Source organism: Piliocolobus tephrosceles, chromosome 21, assembly GCF_002776525.5.
Source record: "Piliocolobus tephrosceles isolate RC106 chromosome 21, ASM277652v3, whole genome shotgun sequence".
Lineage (NCBI taxonomy): Eukaryota > Metazoa > Chordata > Mammalia > Primates > Cercopithecidae > Piliocolobus > Piliocolobus tephrosceles.
Genome location: NC_045454.1, coordinates 12,335,681 through 12,345,552, shown reverse-complemented (window position 1 = coordinate 12,345,552; position 9,872 = coordinate 12,335,681). Strand labels below are relative to the sequence as shown.

General features: G+C 53.2%; 1 protein-coding gene across 1 annotated transcript in view; it reads right to left on the bottom strand.

Annotated features, from left to right (window-relative positions):
* Window positions 1-8,875, bottom strand: part of GPR4 (G protein-coupled receptor 4) — an 11,875-nt gene extending 3,000 nt beyond the window's left edge. The window contains exon 1 of the mRNA XM_023182361.1: window positions 8,777-8,875. The gene's annotated coding sequence lies outside the window, so the exon portion shown is untranslated. The remainder of the gene's footprint in view (window positions 1-8,776) is intronic.
* Window positions 8,876-9,872: the final 997 nt, after the last annotated feature.

Sequence of the window (9,872 nt, the reverse complement as noted above, 5' to 3'; positions counted from 1 at the left end):
GAAAGAAAGAAAGAAAGAAAGAAAGAAAGAAAGAAAGAAAGAAAGAAAGAGAGAAAAGGGGGGAAAAAAGTCCCAACTCAGATTTTAGCACTTTCTTGCAGAAGCCCTGTAAAACTGGCACAGGTATCACATCATGCTTCAGGAAATGCCAGACTAGTCTAACTCTATCATGTCACAGACAGAGAGAAGGGGCCCAGAGAGGCTGAGTGACCTCCCCAAGGATGCACAGCATGGAAGCAATAGGACCAGGGCTGGGGCCAGCCTCCCACTCCTTACCCAAGAATCCCATTCTTGTCAACAAGGATAATAACAGCAAACATCAATCAAGCCCTACTACATAGCAGATCCCATTCCAGGCATTTTTACGCATATTATTTCTTTTTATTTTTTTATTTTTTGAGACAGGGTCTTGCTCTTTTGTCCAGACTAGAATGCAATAGCATGATCACAGCTCACGGCAGCCTCGACCTCCTGGGCTCCCAGTGATCCTCCCGCCTCAGCCTCCCAAGTAGCTGGGAACACAGGCATGCACCACCATAGTATAGATGGAGGTCTTCCTGTGTTGCCCAGGCAGGCCTCGAACTCCTGAGCTCAAGAGATCCTCCCCTGTAATCCCAGCACTTTGGGAGGCCGAGGGGGGCAGATCATGAGGTCAAGAGATCGAAACCATCCTGGCCAAAATGGTGAAACCCCGTCTCTACTAAAAATACAAAAATTAGCTAAACATGGTGGCACGCACCTGTAGTCCCAGCTACTCGGTAGGCTGAGGCAGAAGAATCGCTTAAACCTGGGGGAGGTGGAGGTTGCAGTGAACCGAGATCACACCATTGCACTCCAGCCTGGGTGACAGAGTCAGACTCCATCTCAAAAAAAAAAAGAAAAGAAAGAAAAGAGCGATCCTCCCACCTTGGCCTCCCAAAGTGCTAGGATTACAGCAGTGAGCCACCATGCCTGGCCGATTTTTGGATATTACTTCACTGACATTTTCAGGACTCCTATAAGGAAAGTAGTTGTTCTTCCTCTTTGACAAACTGAGGCACAGAGCTGTTCCGAGACCTGTCCAAGGTCCTGATGTCTAGAGTGCGGCCATTGCCGCTCTCAGTCCTCGTCTCCAGCCTGTGCTTCAGTTTCCACCCCAGAATAACTGGACTAGCCAGATACAGTGGCTCATGCCTGTAATCCCAGCACTTTGGGAGGCCAAGGCAGGAGGATCGCCTGAGGTCAGGAGTTCGAGACCAGCCTGGCCAACATAGTGAAACCCTGTCTCTACTAAAAATACAAAAACTAGCTGGGTGTGGTGGCACGTGCTTGTAATCCCAGCTACTCGGGACGCTGAGGCGAGAGGATTGCTTGAGCCCAGGAGGTAGAGGTTGCAGTGAGCTAGCACCACTGCACTCCAGCCTGGGAGACAAGAGACTCTGTCTCAAAAAAAAAAAAAAAAAAAAAAAAGAAGGCCTGGCACGGTGGCTCACACCTGTAATCCCAGCCCTTTGGGAGGCCAAGGCAGGCGGATCACCTGAGGTCGAGAGTTCAGGACCAGCCTGAGCAACATGGAAACATGGAGAAACCCGGTCTCTACTAAAAATACAAAATTAGCCAGGTGTGGTGGCGCATGCCTGTAATCCCAGCTACTTGGGAGGCGGAGGTGGGAGAATTGCTTGAACCCGGGAGGCGGAGGTTGCAGTGTGCTGAGATGGTGCCATTGCACTGCAGCCTGGGCAACAAGAGCGAACTCCATCTCACAAAAAAAAAAAAAAAAAGAATAACTGGAGAGAAAAGGATCCTGGGCTGCCAGTGGGGACTGGGAACCAAAGCTGCAGAAGAGTAAGGGAAAGGGGAGAGTCAGGAGTTGCTGGGAACAGTCAAGGTCAGGGAGCATGGGGAAGCCCTGGGGTTAGCGCCAGCAGTCTCCTCCCTCAGGGACCACTCCCTTCACTGTCTCTGCCCTTCCACCCCCCAATTTTCCTGAGTGAGAACCTTGAGCCTGCCACCCACTTTGTTCTGGGAAGATCTGCACACACAGGGTAAAGGATATTCATGGACCAAGCCCCTGTCATCAACCCCAGAGAGAAGCAGAGCCAAGTCCAGAGTCACAGGCAGCTTCAGGAGCCATTCCATCCAGGGGTCTTTTGGTTTAGTTATTTTGGATGTGAAGTCTGTTTTTTTTTTCCAACAAGATCTTAACCAGAAACCAATTTAAAACAGTGAAAAGGGTGAGCTGCTAGCTGCTCTGGTGAAACGAGGTGGGGGTGGAGTGGCCACCTCTGAAGAATCCCCGGGTTGCCCTTTTAAACCTTTTTTTTTTTTTTTTTTTTTTTTGAGATGGAGTCTCGCTCAGTCGTCCAGGCTGGAGTACAGTGGTGCAATCTCGGCTCACTGAAACCTCCGCCTCCCGGGTTCACGCCATTCTCCTGCCTCAGCCTCCTGAGTAGCTGGGACTACAGGCGCCCGCCACCATGCCCGGCTAATTTTTTGTATTTTTAGTAGAGACGGGATTTCACCTTGTTAGCCAGGATGGTCTCGATCTCCTGACCTCGTGATCCACCTGCCTCAGCGTCCCAAAGTGCTGGGATTACAGGCGTGAGCCACCACACCTGGCCTTTAACATGTTTAAAGTGGAGTTTAAGGTGAAGTCTATTGACAGATGAGGAAACCGAGCCCCACAGAGGGGAAGGAAGGAGGTCCATGGGAGCCTCCCAGATGCCAGAGCATCTTTCCATGGGAAAGTCCTCTCGGCTCCACCTCCCCAGTGCTTCCTGAATCTGTGTGCGTCTCTCTCAAACACCTGCCACTGTCCACTCTGCGTCAGTGTCAGCGCCATCACTCACTGGGGTCATTGCAGTAGCATTACCCTTGCTTTTCTGGGCTGCTACTCTGACTTCCTTCAAATCGCTTCCCATATCCCATATGGCAGCCAGAAAGATATTTTCTTTTTTTTTTTTTTTGAGACGAAGTTTCGCTCTTGTCACCCAGGCTGGAGTGCAATGGCCTGATCTTGGCTCACCGCAACCTCTGCCTCCCGGGTTCAAGTGATTTTCCTGCCCCTTCCTCCAGAGTAGCTGGGATTACAGGCATGAGCCACCACGCTGAGCTAATTTTGTATTTTTAGTACAGACAGGGTTTCTCTATGTTGGTCAGGCTGGTCTCCAACTCCCAACTCAGGCAATCCGCCCATGTTGGCCTCCCAAAGTGCTGGGATTACAGGCGTGAGCCACCGCACCCAGCCAAGATCTTTCTAACATGAAAATCAGCTCTTTCTTTCTTTTTCTTTTTTCTTTTTTTTTTTTTTTTTTTTTTGAGACAGGGTCTCACTCTGTCATGCAGTGTTGCAATCTTCACTCATTGCAGTCTTGACCTCATGGGCTCAAGCGGTCCTCCCACCTCAGGCTCCTAAGCAGCTGGGACTACAGGTGTGTGCCACCACACCTGGCTAATTTTTCTATTTTTTGTAGAGATGGGGTTTCCCCATGTTGCCCAAGCCAGTCTGCAACTCCTGGGCTCAAATGATCTTCCTGCCTTGCTGGGATTACAGGCATGAGCCACCGCACCTGGCCTAGTTCTTGTTACTTCCCTGCTTGAAACCCTCCAGTGGCTTCTAAATGGACTTGCAGTAAAATCTAGACTCCTCATCTGGAGTCACAAGGCTCTGTCTGACCTGCTGGGGCAGCCTAGCCATCTCACCCACCTCTCCTTCCTGCCTCAGCAGGCTCAAGGCCACTGACCTTCTTTCCAGCCTCAAACCTTTGCACATTTACCATACTCTCCATCTGGAATGCTTTTTTTTTTGGAGACAGAGTCTTCCTCTGTTGCCCAGGCTGGAGCGCAGTGGCACAATCTCGGCTCACTGCAACCTCTGCCACCTGGGTTCAAGTGATTCTCCTGCCTTGGCCTCTCGAGCAGCTGGGATTACAGGTGCACACCACCATGCCCAGCTAATTTTTGTGTTTTTAGCAGAGATGGGGTTTTACCATGTTAGCCAGGCTGGTCTCGAACTCCTGGCCTCAAGTGATCCACCCACCTTGGCCTCTCAAAGTGCTAGGATTACAGATGTGAGCCATTCCTCTTCCTTCAGATAGCCTGAGTAGCTCCGTTCCCTCCTTCACTTCCTCGGGAGTGCCTCTCCACTCAGTCCCCGAATCTCCTCCGCCCCAGTACCCTCTCCTCACATCACCTTGTGTCTTGTTTGTGTCTGACTGTCTAGAATATGTATTCCAGGAGGGGCAGAGACTCTGTGTGTCTTGTTGACTGTTGTATCCCTAGCACCCAGGACAGGCCCAGCATACAGTAGGTGCTCAATAAATTACCAAGGTCATGGTCAGGGAGCACGGAGCCATTTGCCAATGGCAGAAACCATTCCAGAAGCTTTGTAGAGGCCAGAGGCATGAAGTAAAAACATATTCTCTGCCCATGAGGCTGCCCCACCCCACCCCAGGCTCAAACAAGGGCATGGGGAGGAGGGGGAAGGGAGGGGGAGGAGTCAGTTCCCAGGGGAAGAGGTGGACAGGGGAGAGCTAGAAAGGGCAGGATCTATCCGCTTCTTAATTGACTTTGAAAGGTCAGGGCTGAGTCCTGCTCAGTAAGTCCTGCCCCCCGTGGGGTCCTCAGCGGCGGAGCTGCCTCCCTCGCCTCAGACTCCTGGGCAGAAAAGCTTGTGGGTCCTGTGGAGACGGAATGGGTGGGGGCGTACTCTGGGCTGGAACAGTGCGATCCAGTCCTTCCCTTCCATTAGAAACCTCCCACCCAGACCAAGTCACTCAAAATATCTCCCTGCCCTCTCCTCTGCCCTCTCTCTGCCCATCTCTCTGCCCCTAGTCTCTCCCTTCCTCCTGTGACATTTAGAGAATTACGTCTCTAGGAGCCTCAGTTTCCCCTTCTGTAAAAGGGGGCACAGCCTTTATACTCATCACATCACAGACTGGAGTGTCCTCGCAAGAATGCGATATCAGCTCCATAACGTGCAGGATTTGAACAATTATTATTCCACCGGGACTAGGAGGTTGAGACAAGAAATGAACCAGTTCTTCATGGCAGGAGACACCCACCGAGGGCTAGAAGTCCCCTTTGCCCTATTTTCTGTCGACCCTCAGGGCTCTGCTGACCTAACTGGGGGACCCAGGCAGGAAACATTTCCGCCAGCCAGCGGAGGAAATACACTTCCCATTGCTAATTTCCTCGAGGGGGAACCGGTCTAGCTCTCACCACTCCTTCCTCCCAACCCTCCTCCCCAACCTGCTGGCATCTTGGGGACGGTGGACATGGGGGGAGGGGTGCCCAGACAGCCCTCTCTTCTTCCCCACGTGAGATCTGCCCAACGTGGAAACCCCAAAAGTCAGCATGGAACGTCAGACTCTTAGAATGCCACAGCGCAGCCGACGTATATGTGACAGCTGGGGGTGCGAGGCTATTTTTGACCCCTTCCTGGTACAGATGGGGAAACCGAGGCCCGCAGTAGCAAGGCAGTTGTCTAAGTCACTTGATGTCTCAAGACTGGGCAAACCTCCTGTCGCTCTTAACTAAACAGCTTCCCTTCCCCTGAGGTTTTTCTCTTCACTCGCTGAACTTCTGTAATTTTTCTCAAGTCTTTCCGAGCATCTCTGGCCCCTCTGAGAACCTACTGGAAGGTATGACCTTCTCCCCACAAAGAAAGCAAGCGACCTTCCATCACCTGCTCCCCATAACCCCGTTCCCCTTCCAGGACCCTCTCTGGTTCTAAGTTCTGCCCCTTACTTAGGCTCTGTTGAGGGGGTGAACCCCCAAACCCCACAGTCCACAAGAAGCTCCCCTTGTCTGTCCCACAGGCCCCCACTTCTTGGGTCCCTGCTGGCCCCTTCCAGAGGATTGGGGGGAAGAGAAATATACCCAACAGTGGAGCGATAGTGGGACAGGAAAGACTAGGAAGACCCAGCCCCTGCCGCACTTTAGCAGCCTCGGCCGCTGCATCCTGCCAGCCACCCCAAAACCCAGCAAAGCTGAAAAACTTGGAGGATTTCCGGGACAAGAGGGAGAAGTGCTACAGCCCCCAGCATCCCCCAGCTCACTCACCGGCCTTGTCCCCGATGCCACCAGGCTATCTCACCTCCCCCTTTTCCTCCTCTGTGGGCTCCTGCTCCCCCGCCTTCCCCCAGCAGCCCCAGGGGACCAGCCAGCTCCGGTCTGCTCATTAGGGACGAAATGTGATCACCGGTCCTCGCTCCCCACCTGGTGCCCTGGCGGCCGGCGGAAACCAGGGGGCAATCGGGCCACCCTAACCGCCCCACTGCACCTCAGTATCCCCGTTTCAACCGAGGGGGTCTCTGTGTCCCCCACGCCCACACTGCCCATTAGGGACACCAGTCCTTAGACTGTCTCTCTGACGTTCTAGGTCCCTACGGTTCTGCAATCTTCAGGTTCTATCCTTAGTTCACTTCGCAGTTGAATGTTCTATTATAACATTCTAGAGCATTACTCTTCTTTCATTCTATTTATTACATCGTGGCTTTGTAAGTACCTACCCTAAGTTTCCAATATTCTAGGAGTGTCACATTCCAAGATTCGAAAGTTCTATTGTTAGAACACGTTATGATTTTTTTTAAGCATTCTATGACTTTCAGAATCTATTATTAAACTGTCAGTGATTTTTATCTTTCCCCAGCAAACAGGAATACGTATTTCCCTTTTCTCTTTTACAGAAATGGGAACGTACACTAAATACGGTGAGCCCCACTTCCGTTTCTTTCCCCCCTTCTCTCGCCTGCTTTTGAACATTCCAGCAGCCTGATTTCTAAGATTGTGCAGAATTCTAAGAAACTATGGATTCACAGAGGGAAGAGAGGGCGTGTTAGTCACCACCTCCACCTGGCTCCTAAATTCTCACCACCTGGGGGTGACATGAGATATCCAGGCCGCCTCTCTACCCTTTCCCTAGTGGGCCTAGCCTCAGCCCTCCCCACTCACACCAGCTGAGTTATTATTTGTCTAGACACAAACCAAATTATAGGCCCTGTCCCCGAGGGAACGGTGGGCTCCAGGCAGAGGGTCAGGAGACTGAAGCTGGAGTTAATCCCAGTTCCCCTCCACCTCCCTCCTTCTCTTCCCGAAACTCCACCCCTTCCACCCAAACCAACTCTTGCCCCTCTCCCTCCCCACCACCATGGTTTTAGAAATATTTTCTCTCCTCTGCTTCTAAAACCCTCCCTTCTGGATTCCAGCCATTTCTACTCACCCTGGCATCTCTCCCTCCTCATTGAGAAGACCTCTTTCCCCAAATTAATCCAGCTTAGTGGTAGAAGCAGCCAGCTCTCCAGATTTGGGCTTTGGTTGAAAACTGGGGTCCCAACCCTCCAGCCCGGCACTGACTCACTGTGGGGACTTCTGCTCTTGGGCCTTAGTTTCTCCATCTATAAAATGGGGGCAGGGGGAGTTGGCCTAGGTGGCTCTGCAAACCCTTTCCAACTCTCAGCTGCCATCACTGAAATGTGCCAAGATTTCAACACTCCTCTTTTTGGATTGAAGGACTCCAGTATCCCCAGGACCTTTGATTGGGATTGGGATCTGGAATTTCCAGGCCTCCCCTCTGATCCTTCTTCCATCTGGGCCCTTCCATTAAAAGATGTTCACGTTCAAGGTTCTTGATCATATGATTCCCAGGGTTCCAGGGGCCCCCATGGGTCTCTCATCCTCTTCAGCTGGGATTCCCCCAGAAAAGAAAACCTCCTCATCCTCACCCCAAACCTGAAGTCAAGTTCATCTACAGAGACAGATCTAGGGGCGGATGCCCCCTTGGTGGGTTCAGGAGGGGGGGGGCTGATGATGGGTTCTGGAGGGGGCACTGGGGAGTGTGGCCCCATCTTCTCCACTTCTGCCCCAAACAAATTCCCCAATGCACATCCAGCCCGAGTGCGCACATACACATCCCACAACCGATGCCTCCCAGACATTCTAGAGTTGTTCCTCAGCCTAGTTTGGGAGGAGGGGTTGTCCAGTTCCAGGGGGGAGAGTGAGGCGGAAGCAGGAAAGAGTTAAGGGTGACCCAGCCAAATCCTGGAAGAGAGGAAGTAGGGGAGGAAGTTCACCCCCCAGCCAGGAATTCCTGAAATTGGCGGGCGGGGTGGGTGCGACTTCAGGGGCAGTGGGGTGGCTCCGGGAAGAGGGCGCTGGGGTCATGGTGTCACTTAGAGTCCTCCTGCCCCAGGTCACAAGCCTCCTGCCGTCTACCCCACTCCCAAGCAGCTTCCCAGTCCAGAGGAAAGTTCCGGGATGAGGAGGATTTGGAAGGAGAGAAGACAGAGCAGAAAGTGCCAAAACAGGGTTATAAGAGACGGAGAGACAGAGACAGGGCAATATAGAGAGACGGAGAGACATGAAGGGAGAGAGCAAAGAGATACACAGAGACAGGGAGAGATGGAGATAGAGGCAGAGACATCCACAGAGGTCCCACAACAGATGGGGGAGAGGCAGAGGCAGGGGCAGAGGGAGGTGGGACCCAGAAACAGAGAGACAGAGACAGACAGAGACAGACGGAGACCGGAGAGGCAGAGATCAAGAAACTGACAGAGACATCCAGAGACACAGAAAGAAAGACACGTCCAGAGGCAGAGGGACCACAGACACAGAGACATCAGGCGGTAGTTGGAGACAGACGCAGAGCCAGAGAGAGCAACAGAGGGGGCGGGCACCGAGACGGCGCGGGAGACTGAGGCAGCCCCCGAAGGGGCGGGGAGGAGCGGTCCCGCCGCGAACAGGGCAACCTAGTGAGACCTCGCGGCATCGCGGGGGCCGGGGAGGGCCCGGCACTTACCTGCGCGCGGCGACTGGACGGGGCGGGCGGTGACACCTCTCTCGGCTGCGTCCAGGTCTCCGGTCTGAACGACGGCGCGGGGACCCAGCGGATGCCCCCGCTGGGCAGAACAGCGGCTACTCCTCCCGGCCCCCGGGCCTGAGCCGTCAGCCGAGGCCCCGCCCCGGCCAGGCCCGCCCCCATTAACCCCACCACTGCCGCTGCCCCTTAACCCCTTTCAGACTTCACCCCATTCAACGCCTCCAGCCCCGGGTGAGGCTCATCTGCTGCTGGAACACCCCCTAGTCCTTCCAAGTCCCCAGCTGGAAGGTCCCCTCTCTCGAACCACACACCCCCAACTTTATCAGGCCCTCAGCTATGGGAAGAGGAGGCCCCCGCTACTGACCTTCCCTGAGTTGAGCCATTTCCTCTCTTAGAGACCCCAGGCCTCAGTCATTCATCTTCTGGCCATTAACCTTCTGCATCTTCCACCGCTACGAGGGGGAGAATAAAGGGTTCTGTTAGGTCCCCAACTCCAAAGTCAGGGCCACCCCTAGAAGGAGCTCTGGGGTTGCACTTCCAGCCTGCCTCTTGGTCAGACCTCAGGCTAGTGACATCTCCGTGCCCCAGTTTCCTCTTTGAATCAAGATGCCTGCTTGCTTCCTTCCTTCTTTGCTTTGCTTTGCTTTTTTCTTTCTTTTCTTTCTTTTGAGAGGGAGTCATGCTCTGTTGCCCAGACTGGAGTGCAGTGGCACAATCTTGGCTCACTGCAATCTCCACCTCCCAGGTTCAGGCAATTCTCCTGCCTTGGCCTCCGGAGTAGCTGGGATTACAGGCGTGCACCACCATGCCCGGCTAATTTTTGTATTTTTAATAGAGATGGGGTTTCACCATGTTGGCCAGGTTGGTCTCAAACTCCTAAGCTCAAGCTATCTGCCCACCTCAGCCTCCAAAAAGTGTTGGGATTACAGGTGTGAGCCACCGTGCCTGACGTCTTTTTTTCTTTGAGACAGAGTTTCACTCTGTTGCCCAGTCTGGAATGCAATGGCACTATCATGGTTCCCTGCAGCCTCAACCTTCCAGGCTCAAGTGATCCTCCCACCTCAGCCTCCTGAGT